Here is a 9,806-nt window from a genome sequence, read left to right on the forward strand (position 1 = left end):
TCTCCCGACCTGGTAGGGCTAGCTACCAGGTTAAGCGTGGTTTGGTGTTGGCCATGGATCCTACCTTTCTCAGCCTGAGGTAGATTTAGGCACTAACACTCAAAGTCATATGAAGGATACCAAGCTTTAGAAACTAAAACTAACACCAATCTTCATTATTTGAATCAATCCAAGTACATCCCTGCTAGAAATTAAAGTGGAGCTACAAAAATAGAAGTTTTCTCCATAAGAACGCTAAGAAAAATATCCCCTAGAGGTAAATTCGAATTGGTACTTATAGAAAATTATGAGGAAGAATTATCCTTGAAAATAGGAATCTTTCCCATCCAAAATCCCTTAAATAGTGGATCTAGTTCCCAACACTAAGAATATGCATTAAATGACATAGAACACATTCCTAGATTTTCTTAGTCATTGGAGCTCCATAATTTTTGCAATAATTTCACAATATGTTGTTGATTTATTATCCAATTTTTATCCTCATGTAGTAGGAAGAAAGTCCCTAGATGATCTCTTCCTCCAAATATTCATAATCTTCGCAATATTCTCACAATATTCTTCAAAAATAAATAATATTAGGCACAAATACGCAATCATGCATAAACCTTCCTAATGAACATATTAAAGTTAAAAATATGTCATCTAATGCAGAAATAGAGGTTTAATGTGTTGAAGGATGGTCAAATGGGTCTTAATTGATGTATAATTTGTAGGCCCATCATACCCCCTAATGAAGGTGTTGCTAACCCTGTTAGCAACTTAATGACCTAATTGTGCCTCATTCATGGCCCTAGTCGCCTTCCTGATCAGTCCTATAATTGTCTAGCACGTTCCTGTAGCAGCTTTTTACCTTCACGTGGTAGGGAATATTCTCCTTTTAGTTGTTTATTCATGGCTCCCCTAGTGCTTGGCTTCTTCTAAGAGGCTTGGGGCTCCTTTCTTTTGGATTGGAGGGAGGTTATCTCTTCAGTTTGCTTCTTATTCTCCTTTTATCCTTTGTTCTGATTTTTCAAACACTTTTTCTTATGTTTCAACATTTTCTTTTTCTTTTCCACCATATTCTTCTTTCGCAGATCCATCCCTGATTGTCTCTTCAAGTCTAGAAAATCTTCTCTATCCATGTCGACAAAATTTGTCCATATGTTCTCAAGGTTTGTGCAAAGGAACCCTACTATGAATGATCAATTTTAGAGCACTTATCATTTCAACATATGGCAAGAGGATGAGTGCTTCTTGTTGATAAGTGAGGTGAAGAAAGGTATGCAAATTTCAAAAAAAATATATTCTCCCATCATAATGCTCATCCTCGCAAGAAAACTTCGCACTTTAATTTTCTATGGTTCTACTACATGATGCTTAGTGGAGGAATTTTGAAAAAATCATAGAATTTTTATTTGTAAGAGGTGATAGATAAAGTACTTACCCTTTCCTTACAGACTCCTTCAAAGTTCTAGGGTTTCGTGGCCAATAATTCTCAATATAGGGTCCATTTTTTCCTCTTGGGACAATCATGTAGCAAGCAGACTGTCTCCTGTAGCACCTACTCTGCCTCCTATAGAAGCCCCATTTCTCCTGTAGCATCCCTATTTTCTCTTGTATCATGGGAATTTGTGCTTTGAGCTACTTAGCTGGGGCTTCTCTAGTGGTTGGCCTTCTCATGTATTTCAAAAGTTTCTTCCCCTTTGGTTAAAACCTCCCCCTATTTCTCCTAATGCTCCTTCTTGGGGCTACTTGGGTGTATTTTTTTTTTTAAGAGCAGTCTCAATGGTAGAAACAATATTAACTTCCTTTTCATCAGTGAGGGAGATGGACGCTATAATTTATATCAAACAAATTTTTTTTTTCTCTACTCCTATCTTGCCTTTACTAAGTAATTTCCAACAAGACATATTGCTCAATTGTCTATTACAGGCTACCAACATCAAGCAAAATTTCTCATGCAATTGTATGGAAATCAAGGAGGGAGGAAACCATTTACTCTTTTTGTTAAATAGCTCTGTATGTGCATGAGGATTTAAAGACAATTCCAAGTCATTGTGACCCTCTTTCACCCTTCAATTCCCCCTCTAGATTATTCTCAGCCCTCCTATAAAAATTCATGCCTTCCTGCAGCTTCCTCATGTAGCACCTGCAAATAGAGTTTGAAATACCTCAACTATTTTTTAGAAATGAGTGATGGTGCAAATGAAGTCAGGCCTAGTACATAATATTCCCTTTGTGGTTAAAAACTTGGAGTACTTTAGTGACTTGGCATTAACCTAAGTTTCTTCTTGTGGACCGTTGTCCCTACTAACTGTGATCATTTCTCTTTCCCCACATTGAATTCTTCACATTGCATGTGTGTTTAAGTAAACTGTAGTCTTACTAGTCGAGGATGGCCAAGTTTTCTGGCCACCTTCAGCCTATAAAACCTTCTCTCATGTACATTGAAAACAAATTTTTTAACTTAATATGCTCAACAGGAGAGGTGAAGAACAAATGCATACTTGTGCCTACCAGATTTCGAGTTGTTGTAGATGCATGCATGTTGCTATTGGGCTTCATATCATGATGGGTTGAAGGTGTTGATTTCCTTTGTTTGCTTCTATATAAGTCTTTCATAGCATGATGACTGATTAATTTCTTGTGTGTGTAGGTTTCTTTCAGTGTCCAATTTGATGTTAGTGGAGTGGATGGACTACTTCTTAAGGAGGGTGTGCCCCTTATCAACTTCAAATATTGCTTCATGATGCTCAAGGTGGCTAGATCTTTGATCAAGTGCTCAAAATTAGGATCAAAACTCAAAGAGGTAGAATCTTTATAAACTTAGCTTCAGATCGAAGTGCTCATCATTCTGATTCCAATGGTGTGAACGACACTTGAATCCGAGCTCATATGAAGAAGTTAGATCAAGTTAAAGTTCAGGTTTGACTTAGACAAATGGCAGGAGAAGATGACGTGCCAAGACTCTTTAGCGAATGGGGAAGCACCAAGTGGCAGGCCACCATTGGCCTCGCATTTCACAAATCACATATCGCAGATGGGTCAGCATTAAAGAATCGGCCCCAGAACAAGCCAGGGTGCGATGCGATAATCACAATCGCACATCACAGAAGGGAATACTACAGAAATTGGCCCCCATTGAACTGGGTTCCAATGCGATAATCATAATCGCATATCACACAGTGTAGAGTCCCACATATATGTTACCCCTTGACTCTGACAATTTTGATTTACGATGGATGTTGGATGCAATAAGATTATGAGTTTCAGTTGATACTTCTATTGGGCCCATCGTTTATCACAATCACATATCTCCCACACCACATTCGAAAACCATAAGACCCGCCAGTTCCTGCTAATTATGATTTGCGATGGATCTGTCGGTGCCGCTAGATTATGGCCACCGCGTGGTGAAAATTTCACCAAGTTAGTGCTTCTTGGAGCGAAATTGTAGGATCATGCCGAAAATTGTGCAATTTGTGGAGCAAATATTGGGAAAATTAGGAGAGGTCATAACTTCTTGAGTTTTCCACCAAACTAGATGCAAAAAGAGGCTAGATAGAAATTTTTTGACAATCTAGACTCATTGGAGTATGTTTCAAAAGAATTTGAGCATTGTAAACATATCGTTTTACACTTTTGAGCATAATAGAGAGGCCCAAGCCATTGGAACCTGGACTAAGGAGATGTAGCCCAGGAGGGGTGAAATCCTTTATCATGTTCTAGTTGTAATGTCTTTTTTATGATTTTTTGTACATATTTATGTTGTTATTCAATCTCTTATTTATGTTAAATTGCTCATAAAATTAACATAAAAACTCATCATTTCACTTGCAAAAATTCATGAATCCTTAAGCACAATGAAAGCATTTTGTTTCCAATTTGAGGAGGATCTTAGTACAGCAATCTAATATTCTAAATCAGATCATTTTGGTATCAAAGCTCTAGGTTCTCTTTGTGAAAGAAGGATTTAATTGTTTGCAAGTTTATGTAATTCTTACAAGTTTAAAACTCAAAAGAGGAGAAGGGAAGCTGGTTGCTAGACTTGAAGTTGGGTCAAGGGGAAGGAGAGAAAGGTTTATAGAATCTCCAATACCAGTTCAATCTCAAGTTGTAGTTGAGACTCTAGAGATCATGTCTCATGAAGGAGAACCTGCAAATATGAAAGAAGATGATAAGACCTTTAGAAAGGCTTTCTTTGATATGAGAGATATGGTAAAGGTCCTCTATGAAGAGAGGAATACTAGGTTGCAAGGGGAAAGTTCCAAACCTCCCAAAGGAGAAGGCTCTTCAGGAAGAGGTGATGGAAAATGAGGTGATGGAAATGGAGACAAACCTCCACCCTCTCCACCATCTTCTTCATCTCCTTCTTCACAAGCATATTCACCCTCTTCCACTAACACAACCCTTACTCATATTCATCATCATACTTCAAAAGGAACTAATAAATCACCTCCATTAAAACATGATGTTAGATTTGAGTTGCCCATGTATAATGGTAAAGTGAATGCAGAGAAGCTTGATAATTGGATTTTTCAGTCATAGTTTTTGTTGGGTGAAACTATGTTCGTTTAATTCCGTTGTAGTACTTACCCAACTATTTAATTTTTCAATCTGAGGTCCGTAGACTTACGAGACACATGCACTATATATGCAGGACTGAAGTGGAACTAATCTAATCTAATCTAATCTAAATTACTGAAATCAAATTAATCTAAGAAGGCATTGAAACATTAACTATGAAAGAAGGAAGTTGCATAAAAGAAAAGCAATACAACATGTGAAGAAGTGAATGACAAACAACATATGTGAGCTCACAACAATAAAACTATGTCGAATTATATTACAAGAACTAAATTACAAATCATGAAAGCATAACAATAAAAGAATATGAATCAAAGTTAATCTCCATTCTCTATTATTCATTATTCATCCCAATGAAGAGAGAGCACTCTCTTATATACATGAGGAAGATAACCTTTCCATAATTACATATCCAATATTCCCTCAAGCACTCTCAACTAGTTTCCCATTATTACAAGATATGATCGCACAAATCTCTCAAACATGATCCCATAAATCTCTCACATATCTTGGATAAGATATGCGAACCAAATCCTCCATGCTTTTCTCCTAATTATCTCCTTAGGAATTGGATAAGATATGTCTCCATGATTTTCTCCTTAGGATAAGATATGCCTCCATGATTTTCTCCTTAGGAATTGGATAAGATATGCCTCCATGATTTTTTTCTTAGAAAAAGGCTTGCATAATTATCTCCTTGATATGGTGGAGGAGATATTAATTCTTCACATATTTCCTACACATCACAAAACTCACATATTCTTGAGATATATATAAAAATATCTACATTTTCTAATAATTAATCATAAATTCACTTATAATACAAAAATGAATAAAATGGAAAATAATAAGGTGAAACCCAAATGTATGTATGAAAATGATATGATAAAAGGTTAACGGGATGATGAAATGTAAGGAATAGTGAAGAAAATGGTGGATGAAAATATGACATTTCTGAGTCCCAACATCCTCCCCAACTAAACTTGTTGCATGTCCTCATGCAACCATGCATGGGTATCTTTTAAGAACATTTGGCATCTTGAACTTTGGCTTTACATGATGATGTCTTAAATGTTTCCAGGATATGTGAGAGACATGAGTAACAATTTACATTTTCTTATGGTTGGTTCTTGTGTGACAACCATGAATATGGTTGGTTCTTGTGTGACAACCATGAATACAAAGAATGTTGGTTCTTGTGTTAACAACATTCATTTCATTTTCTGTTCTCTTTTCTTCAGTAATGTAAACACTCACTGGAAATCATAATGTGCATAAGAAAGCCCTTTTGTAATATTAATGAAGCATGCCAATATTGCGTATGAAGCAAAGTGCAACAAAGTATCATTGGAAAATAAATGTTGGTGAATGGTAAATGGAGTGATAGTGGTGAAGAAATAGAACCATGGCAGTGAATATGTAGTGAATATAGTTCTCCGCCCCCCCCCCCCCCCCCCCCCCCTCAACTGAATGGGTTGCATGTCCGCATGAAACTTAACATGGCTCATGAAAGGAAATGTAGCATGGTGAGGGAATTTTCCAAAATATTCAAGTTAGCATATAAGGAATTGCATGATTAAAGATTAGAAAACAACATACCTCTACTTACCCAAGAATGATGAATTATGCAATAGGAATGTAACTGCTGTTGCTGCTGGATCAGGAAAATGTGACTGATGTTGTAACTGGTTCCTGGGAAATGAAGGAATCTGAACTGCTGATGTTGAATCATGGAAAAGATAAATGCTGAAAGTGGAATTGTGGTACTCTCTCATAGATCAGAATGCATGCTGTTGTAACTGCTGAGGGAGTCGTGAAAAAAAAGTGTATAGTCTTCACCCGCTACAAACCCGATGGTACAATTCTAAACATGCGTATGAATGTGTTGATGTCGAGCATGAATAGAAATCATTGGATTACCGGCCATTGATGTATGTCGTTAACCAATGCGAGGCAACTCACCATTGATGTCAATGAGTGCCAAGGTACCGGAGTACATCTTGCGAAGTGCGAATGGATGTGTTGAGGTCGAGCCACTTGCAAGATCTAAAGATCAAGGGACATTGATGTATTCCCATGATTGCCAGCGAGAGAGCTTGCCATTAAGGCATGCAAGCCTCTAGGTACTCAAAATGAACTCTAGTCTATTTCCCAGATAAGGTGCTGATGTCGATGGGGCAAGACTTGTTGAAAGGTGGGCCTTAAGGAATCCCACATCAGTGAACGCGAGTTTGTACAAAAAGATTTGGTAGGACTATAAATGGAAAGAACCCACGAACAAGCAGTGTGGATCAGCATGGCTAGGAAATCAAGGCAATGTAATCATGGAAAGGGAATGAGTTTTATTCAGAAGGCAAACTAGAAGGCAAAAATAAACTGAAAAGGATAAAGGGATGTATGCGATTCAAAAAATTAGGCGTGCATGAAGTCGTGAAAGATAAGGAAATGGAAGATGGGCTGCAACACAAGGATGGTCTAGGTGTTTGGAAGGAAAAAGGGAAGTAATCATGATGCAAAAGGATTGTTGTGTAGTGGAAAATTTCATGATATGTGCAGTGAAGAATTAGTTCTTCAAGCGTCCAATGATGCATGTTTCATAGTGATTTCGAAAAATCACTTTGCATTAGATTGTCTTCAACTCTTATCACCATTCCTGCATAAAAATTGTCACCTTTGTGTGCCATCTCCATCGATCATTCCTGTATGAAGTGACTCAAAAACAAATTAGCTCATTTTCAAGAATTTATAAAATGTCCATTTTTTAATTATTTTCCGAAATAACTCTAATTGTGGATGAAAAAGGTGTCGCATCATAATGTTGAGCTTTCTGCATAAGCTTCTCATTGTCCTACACATAACACCAATCTCATTTCACTTGTTAGTATATGCATCCTAACTTTTCCCACAAATTCACATAAAAAACTCCAACATACTTTTATTTCCCCCCAACTAGAAATATTGCATGTCCCCATGCAATGTACTCATTGATTGTGCAATACTTTTTCAAAATGTTTTTATTGGTTTGCAGGAAAATTGATTTAAAACATTTGAAAAGGCTTTTGTATCTTTTTGGGGAAGTAGTTGGTGTTATGAAGTTTGATGTAAATGAATGAGGGAAATTTTTTTTATTTTTTTATTTTTATTATATTTTTTTTTAATTTTATTATTATTTTTAATTTTATTATTTTTTATTTATTTTTTTTAATTTTAATTTTTTTTTTTTTTTTGTCATGTGATGTTCAATAAATTATAGAAAATCCATGTGAAATTTAACTAGGCAAAACAAAAATACGAGTAATTCCATCCACGAACAAAGGGAACGCTTATGTCTTCTCATCTAACCATTATAAAGACAAATACCATACTAAATTCATTAAAGGCACCAAGGACTGCAGAGCCTACTTTAGATTGGGCTAATCCTTTTCCTACTAATGGCAAAAAGCGTTGTCCTCTGGGATCAAGAGACCAAGACATGATTTCCACTTGAATTTTACAAAGTTCCGAAGACCCCAATAATGGGCCACTTAAAAAAAAGGTAAAAAAAACTCGGTTTCCTTAGGCCCAGGATACTGCCACATCCCAGTTACGAACTTCATGTTTTCACTTCACAATTCGTCCTTTTAGCTTACAGAATCTCTGTTTTTATTAATGAAATCGATGATGTCCTCCTTTGATCTATCTCCCTGGTAGTTTCCATCCTTGCCAGTTTCATAAATTTGGAACAGAATAAACAATGAATGAAATAAAGGTTTTCATAAACAAGATATCATTATCAAAACCCCAAAGATGTACAAATCAGTGATGAAAAAAAATGAAACCAAGAAATATGGAGCAACAGATCCACTGATACCAAGCACCATGCCGGTTTAGCATTAATGAGACTGTGTCTCAAGCAGTAAATTCGTTGCTGTGCTAATATCATTATCTGCCTGGGCTAGTGCTTCAATTGCGAGATTTCTATCAAAGCCCATTGCAACCAATGTGGAAACAGCTTTTTCAGATGGATCTATAGTTACATGAAGAAGTGGAGTTGCAGCAGCAAACTCATCCTCAAATTCCGTGTCATATGAAGTAACAGCCTCCCTGGTAACATTCTCTCTTGAAGAAGTGTTAGATAGCCCCATTAACAAAGTCGACAAGGAAAGGCGAGAAACAGTAGAAGCTAATTGCTCAGGGAACTTAATTCTGCGAAGCTCAAAGACATTCAGTCGATAAGACAAGCCAGCGATGATGCCACAAAGACCTGGTATAAATGATCTTTTCCGTGATGAAATAAGTAGCTGAGGACCAGCAAGGTAGACAAATGATTTGTCAGAGAATTGGATCCCAAAAATACGAACCCATGTTGAAACTGGTATATCGAAATAGAAAGGTATAAATGAGGAAAATATCAAGCCATAGGGTCCAGGGGTTAGTCCAATCGAAATCGGATCTTTGAATACTACCAAAGAAATCAGTTCGAAAAAAGTTGTGAAAATGACTCCAAAAGTGAAGCTTCTGCACAATTCCCTGGTAAGAAAGACCACAGGTCGATGCCCCATCTACCCAATACATTCGTGACTGTTTCCATAGAATTTGTGTCAGATGAAGAAGGAACCGATGTTGTGACCACGTAAGGGTTTGCTTGAAAAGAGGGTTCCTGTTGGCGGGCAGGCATTGGAGGAGCAGATGCTGCAGATTCAGATTCGGCAAAGAAAAATGCAGCAAACAAGAGTGAATTATCAGAGTTCAAACCCAATTACTCCCACCACCTCAGAGTGGATGCCCACATCTTCAGAACGCAACCCCTTAAAAACGTCAGTTTTGAAAAGCATTTTTTTATCAAACCAGGACAAATCTAGACAAACGAAGACATGGGTTGTTTTCAAAATAGAATAAATTACATAACCCAGAAATAGTTTGCTTAAATTCCTAATATTCTAAGAGGGAATCATGGTTCTTCGAGACCCTATTTAGATGACTGCGTGAAGAAAAAAACAGTTTTTTTTTACAATTAATGTGCAGAGAATTACGGTGATGACAGCCCCTTTTTATTTTTTATTTTTTTTAACAAATGGACACAATGATTTGCATATTGAAAGATGTTTTTGATGAAGCATATTGCAAAACATTTATTTATTCTTGAAATTAGTCTAAGTCATTCCTATTTTCTGGTCCTCGAGATCGTACAAAGACGCAGGAGGAGAGCATACTTATTATTTATCCTTGAAATTAGTCTAAGTCATTCCTATTTTCTGATC

General features: G+C 36.7%; 1 pseudogene; it reads right to left on the reverse strand.

Annotated features, from left to right (window-relative positions):
- Positions 1-8,329: 8,329 nt before the first annotated feature.
- On the reverse strand, positions 8,330-9,248 carry LOC149258135 (rhomboid-like protein 20 pseudogene; annotated as a pseudogene).
- Positions 9,249-9,806: the final 558 nt, after the last annotated feature.

The sequence above is a fragment of the Pinus tabuliformis genome, chromosome 6, assembly GCF_031772625.1.
Source record: "Pinus tabuliformis cultivar Carrire ecotype Pingquan chromosome 6, CPIR1, whole genome shotgun sequence".
NCBI lineage: Eukaryota > Viridiplantae > Streptophyta > Pinopsida > Pinales > Pinaceae > Pinus > Pinus tabuliformis.